This window comes from Falco cherrug, chromosome 1 (genome assembly GCF_023634085.1).
Source record: "Falco cherrug isolate bFalChe1 chromosome 1, bFalChe1.pri, whole genome shotgun sequence".
NCBI classification, from domain to species: Eukaryota; Metazoa; Chordata; class Aves; order Falconiformes; family Falconidae; genus Falco; species Falco cherrug.
The window spans coordinates 25,336,905-25,351,918 of NC_073697.1; the positions used below are offsets into that span (position 1 = coordinate 25,336,905).

The window sequence follows — 15,014 nt, forward strand, 5'->3', positions numbered from 1 at the left end:
CCATTGATGGCTGACACACTCCATGAGCACAATGGAAAGGGTTTTTACCACAGTATTTCACAAGAGTATTATGTGGGCTGTAAAGTGTTCTTCTACATCAAAACATTTGGGTCAGTGTTTTTATTCTGTTGGCATCTGCATTAATATATTTCATTAATTACAAATTATCTGCTCACTGCAGGAAGTCCGAATGCTTTTGACCCCACGAATCCAGCGCATTTTGATCAAAAAAATCATAATTTAAAAAAAAAAAAATGGCACAGTGCCCCTGTCTTTATTTCCAGCAGTTCAGATGTCTGGACGGGCTGCACAGTCAATCACTTTTGAAAGGAGATTCTGCCTCATGTAATAGCTAAAGGAATGTTCCACTGTCATTGCTGGGAGGATGCAAATGGCTGTAATGCATTTAAAAGACAACCTGAAAAACCTAGCTCTGTGACTTTTCATAAAATCACCTAAAATCCTTGTGTCTTCCAGGTATGTTTTAATCTCCAGGCAACATCGTTCTGTTCTGCCTAAGCTGCTTACAGTAAAATCTCCCCAGCGGCAAATGAGACAAAATATTGGGTGGATTAACATGAACCACTATAAACTCACTGTGGTTCTCCTTGCTAAAAACTCAGCTTCTTGTTTTCCTGAGCTGTTCCTAGGGCAGCCACACAGAAGAACCGGATAAAAGTGCTTCCTGAACAGGACATGAAGATTCACAGCACTGCGTAAATAACTCAGCAGAGCACCCCGTAACTTGTCACAAACATGCTGAAGGCAGATTCTTAGTCATTTCAATTCATGCCATGCGGCTCATGCAGCCAAATTGCAGGGCACCAAGTACAAAGCCAGACTCAACCCACATGTTTTTAAGTTTGCCCATCACCAAGACATGTAAATGTAAACATAATGGGACAGAAACTCTGGCCTCACTCATCCAACATGAGGTAATTCTGGTCTATCTAGTACAGCTGATGAGTAAATCCTAAGAAAATATGCACATAAATAGGACAGAAAAATGGAAGAAGCAGCGTTTTCCCCTAAGACTGAGTCGCTAATTAAGCGTGCACACTGCTGCTGAAGCTGCTCTACCTTTTAACGGAGGATGCAGCAATGACTAGTGACAATCCCTACAGGGGCTGTGCTGGTTTTGCAAACTCTAGCGCTGGTCCGTGCTTGCCTGCCTTGCCAGGCTCCTCTCGAAACTTCTTCGTTTGCTGTGGTGGCAGGAAGCTCAGAGGCAGCATGCTGCCTGCGAGCCACACGCCAAGCCCCTGCCTTCGTGCAGGCGTTGCAGCATTCTGGCTGGACTCAGTCCTTAGGCTCCACAGGATCCATCTCGGAGGTGGCTGCAATCTGGAAACTCATAAAGATACCCCTTGTGTCATGCGTTCATTGTAACCTTGAGAATCATTAGAATTGGTCTTTCTTTTTCTAGCAAGGAAGCATGGAAGAATATTGGGTTTGTGTTTTTCAGCAATACGCTTACAGCTGGTTACCCAAGTTGCTCCAGTTGTTTCTGACAATCATTTTATTTTCAAACAACTTTTTACTGAAACACGCTTCTCATTAATAGTGGCATAAAGATGATTCGAATAGAATATGCAAACAAATCCCGCTAAAAATCTGAAAATGTGTTGCTTAAACTGTAAAATATCACGTTTTTTGTTGTTTGTTTTGCCATATTCTGTCACCTTTAACTGCCAACAGCAATGTAAATTGTCTGTTAAGTACAGCAGTCCTAACAGATCAACTCATTTTATCACCGTTTTATCATTATTAGAAAAGCGCAACAGGACCAGAGACCTTTTCAACAGACCTGTGTAGTCCAAGAGGAATGAAAGCAAGATGCTGTTAATGGGATTTAACTTGACAAATCAACTAATGAATAAGATTGTGCCAGGCCTAAATACCATTCTACAAAACCTTATCCTGGGGATCTAATTTCCTACCATATTTGCTTTAGGAAATGCATATGCAGGAAAGATTATCAATTTCTCTGAAAGCTAAAAGCCTTCTCAAATGAGAATCCATCAGGAAATATGTTATAAACTGAGGTAATGCAATTTTCAGGGAGGATGATATTGTAAACTTACTTTATGAACTCCTTTGTTGAGGACCAAAGAAAATGAGATAGCTATTGAGGTACCTTTATAGGCAAGAGCAGCACACAGGAGCAAGAGCATCTACTAACAGCTGCCATCTCATACCTGAACCAGTGGCCCCGAGAAGCTTATTCCCAAATTCCATCATGACCACTGCTTTCCCTTCAGGAACTGCTTTTGGCCAGACACTCCTAATAGCCTGTCTTACAGATGGTGGAAGCTGCAATGGTTTCAGTGAAATAAATGAGGTCTTTTCCTTGTGTGCAGGGATACTGTACCCCACTCAGCAGCTATCGACACAAGTCACATACCCTTCAGATCCTTTAACTTAGTCTCAACAGTCCATTAGACAGTGGCAGCTGGGTCTTAATTAAGTGCTGCCTTCAAAGAACAGGAGGCAAGAAGTCTGCAGTGTCCATCCTGCCAGCATGCCACCAGTAGGAGCTTCTCTCCCCCACTCCACTTCAAACGCTACCCTCTTCACAGAGGGCTCTGGTCAATTTTCAGTCAACCACAAGGCTTGGTTGACACAACCGTTTTAATGAGATATGAACAAGTTACAAGGCTAGCCTATGCACCCCACACACCCATCTGCAGCGATATCCCCTCTCCCTGGCCTCTGGCACGAGTGCACCAAAAGGCTCAGACTCCTCCGAGGGATTCTTCTTCACTGCTGTGTTCTATGGACAAGTAATGCCTAATTTGCTGATCCTGTGCAACAAGAAGCTGCCCCCGGAGAACAGCTCAGAAGACATCAAATCTACTACGAGCACCAGAAGATGCTTTTCAACATGCCACAAAGGACAAACCCAAAAGCAGTAATTGTAACATTCCATAAAAGAAAGCTTTAAAGATGGTTACTACCTGCTTCACAGTTCACCAAAAACAGCTGTCGCAACAAAAAAAAGAAGAGATTACCAAAACCTCCAGCCCCATAGAATTTTGCAAATTTTCTGTCTGTGCGTTTATACATTCAACACCACACACGCACCATATAGGACACGTGATGGCTGTGTTTCAGAAAGCACCTTCGTAAAACATCCAAGGTGATGAGGAGGCAATGGGTCTGACATCAACACCAGTGCACACACAAGAGGGGCGGCCAGCGCTCCAGTCCACGTTCTATCTGCGATTCAGGCTCACGGCTCTCCAAGACCGATCAGAAGAACGTTAGAGAAAAGCAGGATTGCTGACGGCTCACATGTTTGCAACATTGATAAAAAGGACCTCTTAACGAGTAGGTGGGGAGGTGGTTTTAGCAAAGGCAAGCAACGTGTCTGTAGACACGGGAAGCTAACATGTATCTCTGTAACATGGTTCTCCGTAGTCAGAAGCGAGCCATCTGGTTACCCAGTTGTCGTTTAACCAGTTTAACCCCAACTGGCAACTCAGCCCCATGCAGCCACTCGCTCACTCCCCCACAGTGAGATGGGGGAGAGCATCCAAAAAGTACAGGTGAGAAAACTCCTAAGTTGAGATAAAGACAGTTTGATAGGTAAAGCAAAAGCTGTGCATGCAAGCAAAGCAAATCAAGGAATTCATTCACCATTTCCCTTCGGCCAGCAGGTGCTCAGCCATCCCCAGGACAGCAGGGCTCCATCACGTGTAATGGGGACTTGGGAAGACAAACACCATAACACCGACTGCCCCTCTTCCTTCCTTTTCCTCCAGCTTATATATACCAGGCATGATGTCCCATGGCATGGAATATCCCTTTGGCTAGTTTGGGTCACTTGTCCTGGCTGTGTCCCCTCCCAGTTTCCCGTGCCCCTCCAGCCCTCTTGCTGGAACAGAAAAGTCCTTGACTTAGTATAAACATCACCCAGCAACAACTAAAAACATCAGTGTGCATTGTTCTCACACCAAACCCAAAACACAGCACTGCACCGGCTACTAAGAAGAAAATTAACTCTATCCCAGCTGAAACTGGCACACCCGGTTCAAATGAAATGCCAATAAAGACACTGCTGCGTAAAAATCTCTCCCAAGCACAGCAAAAAAACCAAAGACTTTGGCTATTGGGAGAGGAGATGAAGATGACACTAAGCATACACTTCACTTCATATCCAGCAAAGACAGCAACGACACTGTTATGGGTCACAGCTTCCAGCCGGCGCAGTTTGCCACACTGACTGCCAAGCAACTCAGCCCACCAGCACCCTTCTGCTGGCTGCTTTGCAGCTGGGCGCCCAAAGACTGGCTTCTGTAGTCCACCAAAAAAAACCTCACCACCTTTGCTGGTCTTTTTCAACCTAAGTGATTCTAGGAATACACAAAGTCTCTGAATGTCACTCTGGGGCTTTAAGGGAAATCATTCATTCACTTTGTGAATAAGTACGCTGAATTTCTAAAGTAGCACAGAAACAAAATATTTGTATTAACTTGTAAATAAACTCCATTACCCCCTTAAGGATATAATGCGAGTGTGGCTGTTAAAACGTGATCCTTCAGTCTCGAGACATTTTTGAAGATACTCAGCAGTTCACAGCTCTGTTCCAGCTTCATCACTGCTCACAATTAAAAGATGCATTTTGACCTGGCACTGGCTTCTGTGGGTAGACTACAGACATACCCAAAGAGCTGGAATCTGCTCTGCCCTCATTTTCCTCCCAATTCCAGCAGCGAGACCAGGCTCCGTACAATTTGGCAGCGTGTGCTTCTGGGCACTGCGCATGAAAGTATGGTGCCACCTGGGCTGACCCAGGTTTAACTGTGTTATGAAAATATCATTATCATATTTTCCAGCTTTACTGTAGCTGATTCTAAGAGCAGCTAAGTTTCCACATAAAACAAATAGTACTTTTTCTTTGTATACTGCCAGTCCTTGCAAATCATACAACCAAGAGCATAAGTGTTTCAGTCATAGAGAATCATTCATCTAAATCTGAGGAGGAGAAAGGTGTAATTTGCTGTAAACCCTTCAACGTTTTATCTCATGTTGGTGTCAGTCTCAGGATAAACAGATGCATCAATCTGCCCAAATATACAAGTAGTTTGCACGAAAGAAGCTTGCATTTTTTTATAGCTGAAGGCTGAGAAGGAAATTACTACTTATAAAATGACAAGAGGCATGTTTGCTGTATGCCTTAAAGAAATCAACAGGAAGAAATTAAGATCAGTCCTGTAGTACCTACTATTAGCACATGCCCATCCTATATGGGCACAGACCAAACATAAGACACGTATGTATAATTTCTGCCAGTTTTTCTCTTTAGCTGCCTTTCAGAATGCATATGCTCATAAGCCCAAGCTAATATGCTGAGAAATACTGGCAAACCCAATGGGAAAGGGGCCTCAAAGAAAAAAAGGGAACAAAGCTCCTATCAGACCCATACATGAGAATTATTTTCTTATAGAAACAAACCAACCAACCCCAAATGCTTTCCCTATCTCCTACCCTGGTATTTGTAAGAGTTTCACCAAGCATTAGGTGATCCAAAAAGGTCTCCTCACTTTCCCATGAGGACAAACTGCTGCTCATGCAACTAACGTAACACTCCCAAAGCCACCCGATCCGACACCCACTACCAGGGACCAGCCTGAGGCAGCTCCACTCGGGTTTGTGAATGGGAGGGATGATTCCCTGGACGCCGAGCTCAGCACAGACCCCCCAGCCCATCCCGGGGGATAACCTACCCCCGCAGTCCAAAGGCGGCACCAAAACCCATGGCTCTGCATGCTGCAGAGGGAGAATACCTCACTCCTTCACAGCTGACTATCCTCTAAAGGCCACATTCCCAACAAACCTTGAACTTCTGGTTGACTCGACTTTTTGGAGGGTGCTAAGTATGGGAAGTGTAGGGGTTTTTTCTTTTAAACAGTGCTTAAGCCAGCCATACATCCTATTAAAGTGGGGGAGATCGCTGGCCTGGGGTGAGATAAAACAGTGGTTTTCATCACGTTTAATTGCCATAGAACGTTTTGCACTTATCAAACAGAGACAGGAGGGAGAGGTCACCCCTGGACTCCCCCGTCTTTGTTTTCGGAAGGTTTCTACCCCCTCCCCCAGAGTGCTGCACAGCCCCATGTTCCTCCTGTATCCCAGCCCCAACGGCCGCGCTGACCAAGTGGCTGCCGTGTGTGGGCATCCCAGGTGGAATCACCAGTGGTCACCTCCTAATGGCTGTGCCAACCGGGACATGACAGATGGGCAGGAACACAAGTTGGGATCTTTCCAGGTGAAAGCTGCTACGCAAATGCACACTACCATGGCCACTGTTTAATTTCAAATGGAACATATTTTTCCAAGAAATCACTGAATCACCAAGGAATGCTGGAATTAAGTCAGAACATGAGATTCCTGGAATGTTTGCCAATCCTAGTAGCAATTGGAGCGAGGGCCAGGTTTGGCATATAAAAGGGTTGTTTTTCAGTCCGATAATAGCAGTGAAAATTAAAATTGGTCCATCAAGTCAAGATCTGGCGACAGTTACCATGGCCCTGGTAGAACACAGACTTCTTCACGGTCTGTGAATGCAACACATGCTGGAAAAAGGCAAACAAGTTTACAGTTTATCCCATCTCCAGTTCTGATGCAGAAAATTAAAGGCCTCCCATGTTGTTCTATTTGAAAAGACAGAAGGGAAGGCAAAGGACTGAAAAAAACAGGTACATCAGTACTGGGCCCATTTTCATAGAATCACGGAATGGTTTGGGTTGGAAGGAACCTTAAAGACCATCTAGCTCATCATCATCTATAACCCTCTGCCACAGGCAGGGACACCTCCCACCAGCCCAGGCTGCTCCCAGCCCCGTCCAGCCTGGCCTTGAGCACTGCCAGGGATGGGGCACCCACAGCTGCTCTGGGCAGCCTGGGCCAGCACCTCGCCACCCTCACGGTGAAGAACTTCTTCCCAATGTCTAATTTAAACCTACCTTCTTCCAGCTTAAAACCATTACCTCTCGGTCCTATAGTTACAGGCCCTTTTAAGTTTAATGGATTTTGAAATTAAGTATTTTACAGAAATGAAAAGCATACAACTAGGTTACTTCATGCTTAAGTTTATATCATTTCACTGGCATCACACCAGCAATGACTGAGGTAGCCATGCATTTTGCTATCAGCGTGTAGCAAAGCAGGTGAAATACTCAAAGGAAAAACGCTCATCACTTCCCATGCAGGTGGCTGCCCACAGCGTTAGGGACATCTCCACACAGCCACGGTACAATTCACAAAGGATTTCACAGTTCCTGCTGAACATCGGTTTCACCAGGAGCACAGAAAGAAAAGAAAATGCCATGGACCTGGGCCCTGATGGAAGTCCTGCTACAGTTTGGATCAGGCTTCCTGGAACTGAGTTTGCAATATATGAAAGTGAACTATGGAAAATGAAAAGTAGGTGTGAGAAATGGTAACTTTTTTTTTTTCCCCTATCAGAAAGCCAACTAATGCCTGCCAGAGGAGCTTGTCAGCATCCAGAGGAATTAAAATCGGGTCCATCTGCATCTATTTACAAGCAAGAAACAAACACTTGATTTAGAATCAGATGCATGAATATTGACAGACACAGGCCTGGAGTGATCAGTGCACGTTTACAAGGAACTTTATAAGGACACCCTAAGAAGTGACAGCCCGCAGGTGAGACATGATAACTGTCAATATGGACACTCAATTTGTTACAAATATCAACTTTAAAAAAAACCTGAAAGTAAACTAAGATACACCCTCAGTTTCAGCCTCTTCATTATCTAGAGCGTGATTTAAGCTAATGCATTTTACTTTGCACTTACCACGAGCTAGGAGGGTGCATGCTGTGAGTTCAGGCACTTCATTCTTCTCAACAGTTCCTCTGACTGTTTTAACATGAGTATACCCCAGGAGCCTCCTGCACTCAGCCACCTTGCTTTGGAAGTGAAGGCCAAAGTCAAACACGCCACACAGTGCCGTTCCTCTCCAGGCACATTTGTAGCATCACTACATGTAACTTGGTACTCACTCCCAAAGCCAGGCACAGGCGTGCCACACGGTGGGCTCACACACTGCAGCCACACTGTCTGTCGTGTGGAGCCTCCCAGACGCGGACAGCGAGATGTCTCTCTTGCACCTTTGATCTCCTTCAGCCAGCTGGAAGCCTGCCTGCAAAGTGTAGAGATGCTTAAGATACAGTTGCCACTGACAGTTCTTTCTTTTGATCTTGAAGACCCAAGGCAAGGCTGAAGTGGGTGCTGCCAATGCCACAAAACAACATTTGGATCTTGTTTTTTCTCTTGCATAGCCAGGGAAATGCTATATTCCAGCGACATGTGGCCTTGTCCAACTCCACATTCCCTCGGAGATAAGGCAGGCATTGACTCTGGCTTTCAAAATATACAGACGGAACTGCCCAGATGCTTCAGCCAAAGGCACCGTGAGGAAGAAAGCACATGTGAGAGACAAATAAATTATGTTTGCTCATTCACATCCTAGCGCAAGAAAACTCCCTATCCAGACATACCGCCTATTAATCTGGAACGGTGATCAGAATGTCATTCCAATATTCAAAAAGGGATACAGCACAAACAATTTCCAAAATGAGCTTAATGAAGAGACCCATTTGTTCACAGCTGCTGCTACGACTAGACTGGAAGGAATCCAAAACACAGGAAGAAGTGAGAGCATTAGTGAATTAGAAGGGGAGATCAAGAGCTTGCTTCTGTAAAGAAATCCCAGCCTGGAAATCCAAAATACTTAATCCCAACTACCAATGACTCTTCTAGACCAAAGGAAGGCAACTATTAAAAAATACCTGGAGTCTTCTGTGGACCAGCACAGGGCTATCACAACTCATTCCCTGTCCTTCTAGAATCAAGCCAGCAAATAAAAGAAGTGTTTGCGCTCATGGTGGCTGCTCACATTATCCACAAAAATTTCAGAGCTGGGAATACTTAGAAACTTAAGAGACTATTTAGAATGAAAAGAAATACTATTTACTCAAATCTGTACAGATGGAGCGCTGCATGTCATGTGTAGGAGGATCTGGGTCAATCTTGTTAGACATAATAGGACTTTATTCATTATGGATGAAAAGATTCCAATCTTACCGTTAGGCAAGAGGATCAGTGCAGCTGTGGTTTAAGCAAATTTACAGGACTTGCAGAAGAGTGAGTGAGACTATTGAGACAAACTAGCTAGTGAATTTCAAAAAGCTTCTGGAGTATTTGTAAAATTCCACCTTATGTGGTAGATGTCTGCAAAACATAAATAAAATTTCCATTATAAAAATAAATATTGCTTTCTTTTATCTTATATAAGAATTATTAGGGCTATCAGTCCTTATCATCAAGGCATAATCTGATTACCAGCTGGGATCAGAAAGAAATCCTCTCTGCTCCAACCCCATCATGGCGATAGTGTTAAATAATTAACAGTATACTGAGGAAATGAAAATAAACACCTTGCTTTGAAGCACTCAGAACTGTGATATTATGCCAGATGGACAATTATCTGTTCTGCTAATGCAACTCTTCTACTCTTAAAAAACAAACCATTGCGCAACAGGAATTCCAACTTGTTACTGGGTTTGGTGCCATACGAAACACTGACCACTTTAACCACTGACATTTCAGTGGTTTTAAAACATTCTGTGGCTCCTGGGACATCTCAAAGTCAGGATCTTTTTTTGCCACCTTCACTAATGACCGCTGCCTAACTAGGGAATAGCTGTCCCTGTCGGCCACGGCCACAGGGAAGCAGTGAAAGGATTCCTGAGCCGCAGGATGTACAGCCCTGGGCTGAAGCCTCCAGGAATCCGTCTGGGCTACGGCACATCACAGTTGCTGCCATTATGCTCCAAATGAAGAGCCTGAATTGTCTAACAGATAAAAAGTTGTCTCTCTTCCCCCCCCCCGTTGAGACAAGATGCTCATGTCAAGAAACCTAAAGAGAATGAGAGCGCACAAAGTATTCAGCCCACATTAAATTATTTTGGCAATGAAACTGATGAAGAAAAACACAATAAAAATGCTGCAAAGAAGTTTTCCAAATGTTTCTTTGAAAGAATTTGTACACAGCCAAGAAATGCTGGTTCCACACCAGACTCCTATGCCAATCTTTTTTTTTTTCTTTTCTTTTTATTTTCTAAAGATTTTATTGGTACCTTTACATTTTAAAGTTTTTTTGTAAGACAGACAGCATGCCTTGCCAATGCCTTTTCCTCTGCAGCTCTGAAAGGTTTGCTTTCAATGTTTTACCATTATTTTAAAGTACTTTAGATTGCAAGATCTTCAGATCTTGCATGACTTGCCAGTTGCAAGACTCTACCAAACAGCCATGAAACTTAACAGCTTAATTGTCTACACAGAGATTGTAAGGGAAAAGTCACCCTGGTAGAAATGAAAAACATCTCTCTGACGCTCCAATGATTGCTCATCTGCACTTGATACTAAGGAAATCAGCTGCAGCCCTTGTTTCCTAACATATAACAAAGATGTTTTTAAATCTCACTTCCACATGTTTAAGATAGGAAAAACTCTGCTAAGGTTGATTCTTTCTAAGCATCACCTCACTGAAGTCACCGCTAATTGTCACCTACTTCCTTCATGTTCCATGAATTTTAGACAACTGAAAGGAGCAATTAGAAGTTTTAAAAAGACAAAACGGAAGCCAAACACTAAAACTTTCAGTTTGCTTTCAGCTAGCTGCTTAAATTCTTCTTGGATGTTCAGTTACAATGAGAATTATATAAGACACCTTTTTTGAATGGTACTAAAGCTATGGTTCGTTAAGGCTCTGGTTTGATTTTGTCCTGACAACGTGTGCCTTTTGATTCCACGTAAAATGGGACAGGAGTTTGCAAACTACATTTGCTTCTGGGAAAACTATTTTCTTTTACTTTACACAAAATAAATGCCTGCTTGCTTCTATTTTATTTGAAAAAATGTTTTCAGAAAAATGCTTAGGAAATATTCAAATCATGTCATGTAACCCAAAACTTCACTAGGATATTGCAGTAGTTTTGGAGACCTCCAAGCAGTTCTGGGTTGCGTCTACAGTGGGCTATGAAATGTGTCCAGTACTGGGAAAGACATCACATTAACTTTTAACCCATGTGCTAGATAAGTACAGGACAAGCAACAATTCATTTCAGAAGATGAAGAGATGAAGTCACACCACACTTCATACTGACTGAACTTCATCGACAAAAAACAGTGCTACTAGGTTTTAGCTGGACATCGAGTTCCCACGTGCATCTTTAAGATGGAGGCTCCCTGCTGGTCTCACAGCTCATTGTACAAATTGTGCAGACAAAGCAATCCTCAGGGAGTCAGGAACAGCTTGGCTACTACCAATTTTGAGCCACTTGTGAAAACTACTTTTGGAAGCTGTATTTACCAGCCTGCAAAGCTGGCCCAAACAACCACGTCTGCCTTGTCTGGAGCCGTAAGCCATCCTGCTTCACAGGACAAAACCCGAACGTTCACACACTCCCCTGAGACTGGACTCAAAGCAGTGGAATTCTCCTCCCTCCCCATTAATCCCTCAAGTACAACAAATGACATCTTTCAACATTAGGAAAAATCTTTGTTACCGAGCAAACCCTATTGTTTGTTTGATTCTTGTGGTTTCATGATGCTGGCTGGAGTTTGGGGACAGCAATAACAGCGTAGGCTGTAGAGCAGCAAGTCAGCCAGTTTTGAGGCTGCCCTTGCGAGGAAACCGAGAAGCCTCTAACCACGCACGCCTTGCAAATCAAAATGGCTATTGCAAATCAGAAAATCCTTCTCAAAATCTCAAAAATCTCAACTATCAAGAAAACTTTCATTAAACATGTGCCTTGGTTTGAATTCAGGCTCTTTCTAAGATTACAAATGCTAGTGCTGTTCTGTAACAAATGCTAGAAACCACTACAGGAGCCTCCACATGGCAAGTTAATACAGTCATTACGTAAATGCAACACATCTAACCCCAAACTTTTATTTACGCAATAATATAAACTGCAGAGACACTGCATAAAAGTGTTGCTGTTTACATATAATAATTTTGTCGGTTAACAGGGGTTCTTCAGGCAAAATCACCTAAGTCCCTAAGCAAATCGATGCTTTTTGAACAGCCTTGGGTTTTTTAAAAATACACCTGTGCTTCAGACAGTCTATCTGCTAGTTTTGCACAGCTTATAAAACACAGGAAAGGCTAGTAAGTACAAGAAGCAGAGGAGAGCTCCTAAGCAACAGCCTAGCTACTGTCTACTTCCACGTTAAGTGGAAGTAGCACATGCACCACCCTTTTCCAGGTCTCATGTTCTTTGCTTCTTTGGCTTTTATTACAGTTCCAAAAATGAAACTTTCTGGTTTGGGGGGAAGCAATAGAGTCACTTCAATTCTATTGTTTGCATTTCCTTTTAAATTGCTGCTTCAGCACACACATCATGAATGAATAAAGGAATCAAAAAAATAATACCGAGCGATCTAATACTAGAATACTGGAGGAATATGAACGTCATGACCTCCAACAGCATCTTCTAGGACTGGAATGGGGATGGCCTTTGCCTAAACTGTGCCGACACAAGTGCGCAATAGGCAACGGTGGGTCAAGCCAGCAGAGGCAGCACTAGGTGCAAGCTATGAACAGACAGGAACCAGCTGTGGCACTGCGGAGCATGGTAACATACCACCCTCACAGACAAGATCACCACCGTGTCCCAGCACACATGAGAAGGGAGCTGAGGCTGGTGCACGCTTTGTTCTCAGCAACTAACGGGGACCACCCAGGATGACCTTACAGAATTTTTGGAAATTGGAATTTTTAATGGACTATAAGACCATACAAAAACATTTCTAAAAACACAAACAGAATAAGAAGATGATGATGATATGTTTTATAACCAGAGTCAGCACAATAAATACTAATGAAATTAATAATGGTCACGTTATGCAAGCATTATACTAATAAAGAGCTTGAGTCTGCTACTCCCCAGAACACGGTTATTTTTTTAAGGAATTGTTAGTTTTGGAAGCATTTACCATGTCTGTTGTATTTTTCTGAAACAGAAAAACATTGATTCTATCCTTTGTTGGATAAGACAAAAAATAACAATCCTAAATAGGTGTGGCCATGAAAAATCATCTGCTATTTTTGGCAAGAACGCGGAGAGCCAGCTCCAACAACCAAGCTGGGTCCCCAGTGTGGAAAGAAGAATTCTCTCTCTTATCCACTTCCCAGGTTATTCAGGATACAGAGTTAAGTTTTAGGCTGATCTTAATTTGTATCATTCCATTCATGATACAGCCACACCACTGCGTGTTCTCTCTCACCTGGAACAGCAGCTTCGATGGTTGGCTGTACCAAGCGAGGATGGGGAGTATTTCAGAATGCTTCTTTATGCTGCCTCACTCATTCTGCCTAGCACATCTGACAAACAAAAACTTTCCAAAAAGCTTCTAAACTTTCAGTATGCTTCTCAAGGTTGCCCATTTTACAAGGACAAACAGACAGAACTTCAAACTCCAGGTTTCATTTCTTGCTTTATCTTGTTTCCCTTCCGCTTACAGAACCACCACCACTCTGCCTGCGTTCTTCCCCTGGCCTGCCAAAACACAAGGCCAACACCTCTGGGCTGCGACACTGTGAAAAGAGCAGGTTCTCCTAATCACCATGTCCATTTGGACACTTAACACTAGTTCTTTTCAATACATCTTCTAGTTTCTTCGCATCAGACTCCGAGAGGGTGTTCATGTCGGTCATTTCGATTAAGGACCGCAGAACCTTCGGCCACCCGCAGCGCGCTGTGCTGGCCACTCTACACACAGTAAGTCAGCTTGTGCAGTCTGTTCTTTTACATGTGTCATCATGAACTTCAATTTACATCACTCCATTTCCCACCTTTAAATCTATTGTTTAATGAGTTTAGCTAATCCCAAATCAGTTATTACCATGGTATGGAAATACAGGTTTTGACAGGGAACATTTTTACTACAAATGGCCTTATTTCTCAAAAACTGTAATACGATTTGGCAAGGGGGATGGTGACAGACAGGACACAAGATGGCAGCAGGTAGGGGCTACAAAAGTCAACTCAAAGGCTTAAGCTGAATTTTTCAAACCTTAAGCGCTCAAAATCCTTCTGAAACTCAGTGAGTAAACTGCATTAGGCTTTGAAACGTCCTTCCTCAAGCTGCAGTCAAACTCATTCTTGTGTGGCCTCATAAACAAGGTTAAGTCTTCACCTTTAATTAACTGCCTTTCATTAATGTTGTCCACTTTGATGCGTAAGCACACACATGGGCAAAGTTTTCAGAAGCAGAATTCCCATCCAAACTTCAAGATTTACAAAAGAACCACCTGGATCAGGAAAAAAAAAAATCAAGAAAGGAGAAGTCCTGGGATAAAAGCCTTCACCTAGGACCAGACAGCTCACTGACAGAAGAGACCTAGTGTATCCTTTCAAACAGAAGACTCAAACAGGCATACAGTATAGGTAAGAAGTCATCTAATAAATCCGTTCCTGTTGCACTTAAGGCAGAAATACCTATGTGTTCGTTCCCCACTTTCAGAAAAGCATCTTCAGGCAAACTATTAACAAGACACCAAAAGCTCCCCTCAGATACCTACCAGCTCAAGTGTGGCGCTGAGCAGGACTCAGACCTCTGGCCCCTGGAAACTGTCCTACAGGTAAAGTCATAGCTGTGCTCACAGACAGATGCAGAAAGTGTGTTCTAAGGGTACATTGCTATTTCAAGCTGCCAGGGCTTCAGCCAGCTCCATTTCCAGCTGCAAACTGGTGACTTTGCCCTCACAAGAAAGTCTCGATGCTCAGATTAAACCCAGGCAGGTCTAGCAGGTAACTGTGCTTGAGGACACCGGCATCTCTGAAGCCAAATCTTCTCTCTTTGCTACATCATCTCTCTCCTTCCGTAGCAAGAGGAAATTCTTTACTATTCATTGACATCTGGCATTTACTTGTAATCTACAGGCACACATAATGGTAGATTTTAAAGACCAAGATG

At 43.3% G+C, this 15,014-nt stretch overlaps 1 long non-coding RNA gene across 2 annotated transcripts in view; it reads right to left on the reverse strand.

Annotated features, from left to right (window-relative positions):
• LOC129737041 (uncharacterized) overlaps positions 1–9,411 on the reverse strand; it is a 41,528-nt gene extending 32,117 nt beyond the window's left edge. For both annotated transcript variants that reach the window (XR_008734398.1, XR_008734399.1), the window contains exons 1-2: positions 9,114–9,411; positions 7,824–8,423 (exon numbers count right to left, since the gene is read on the reverse strand). This is a non-coding gene — a long non-coding RNA (uncharacterized LOC129737041). The remainder of the gene's footprint in view (positions 1–7,823; positions 8,424–9,113) is intronic.
• Between the last annotated feature and the right edge of the window lie 5,603 nt (positions 9,412–15,014).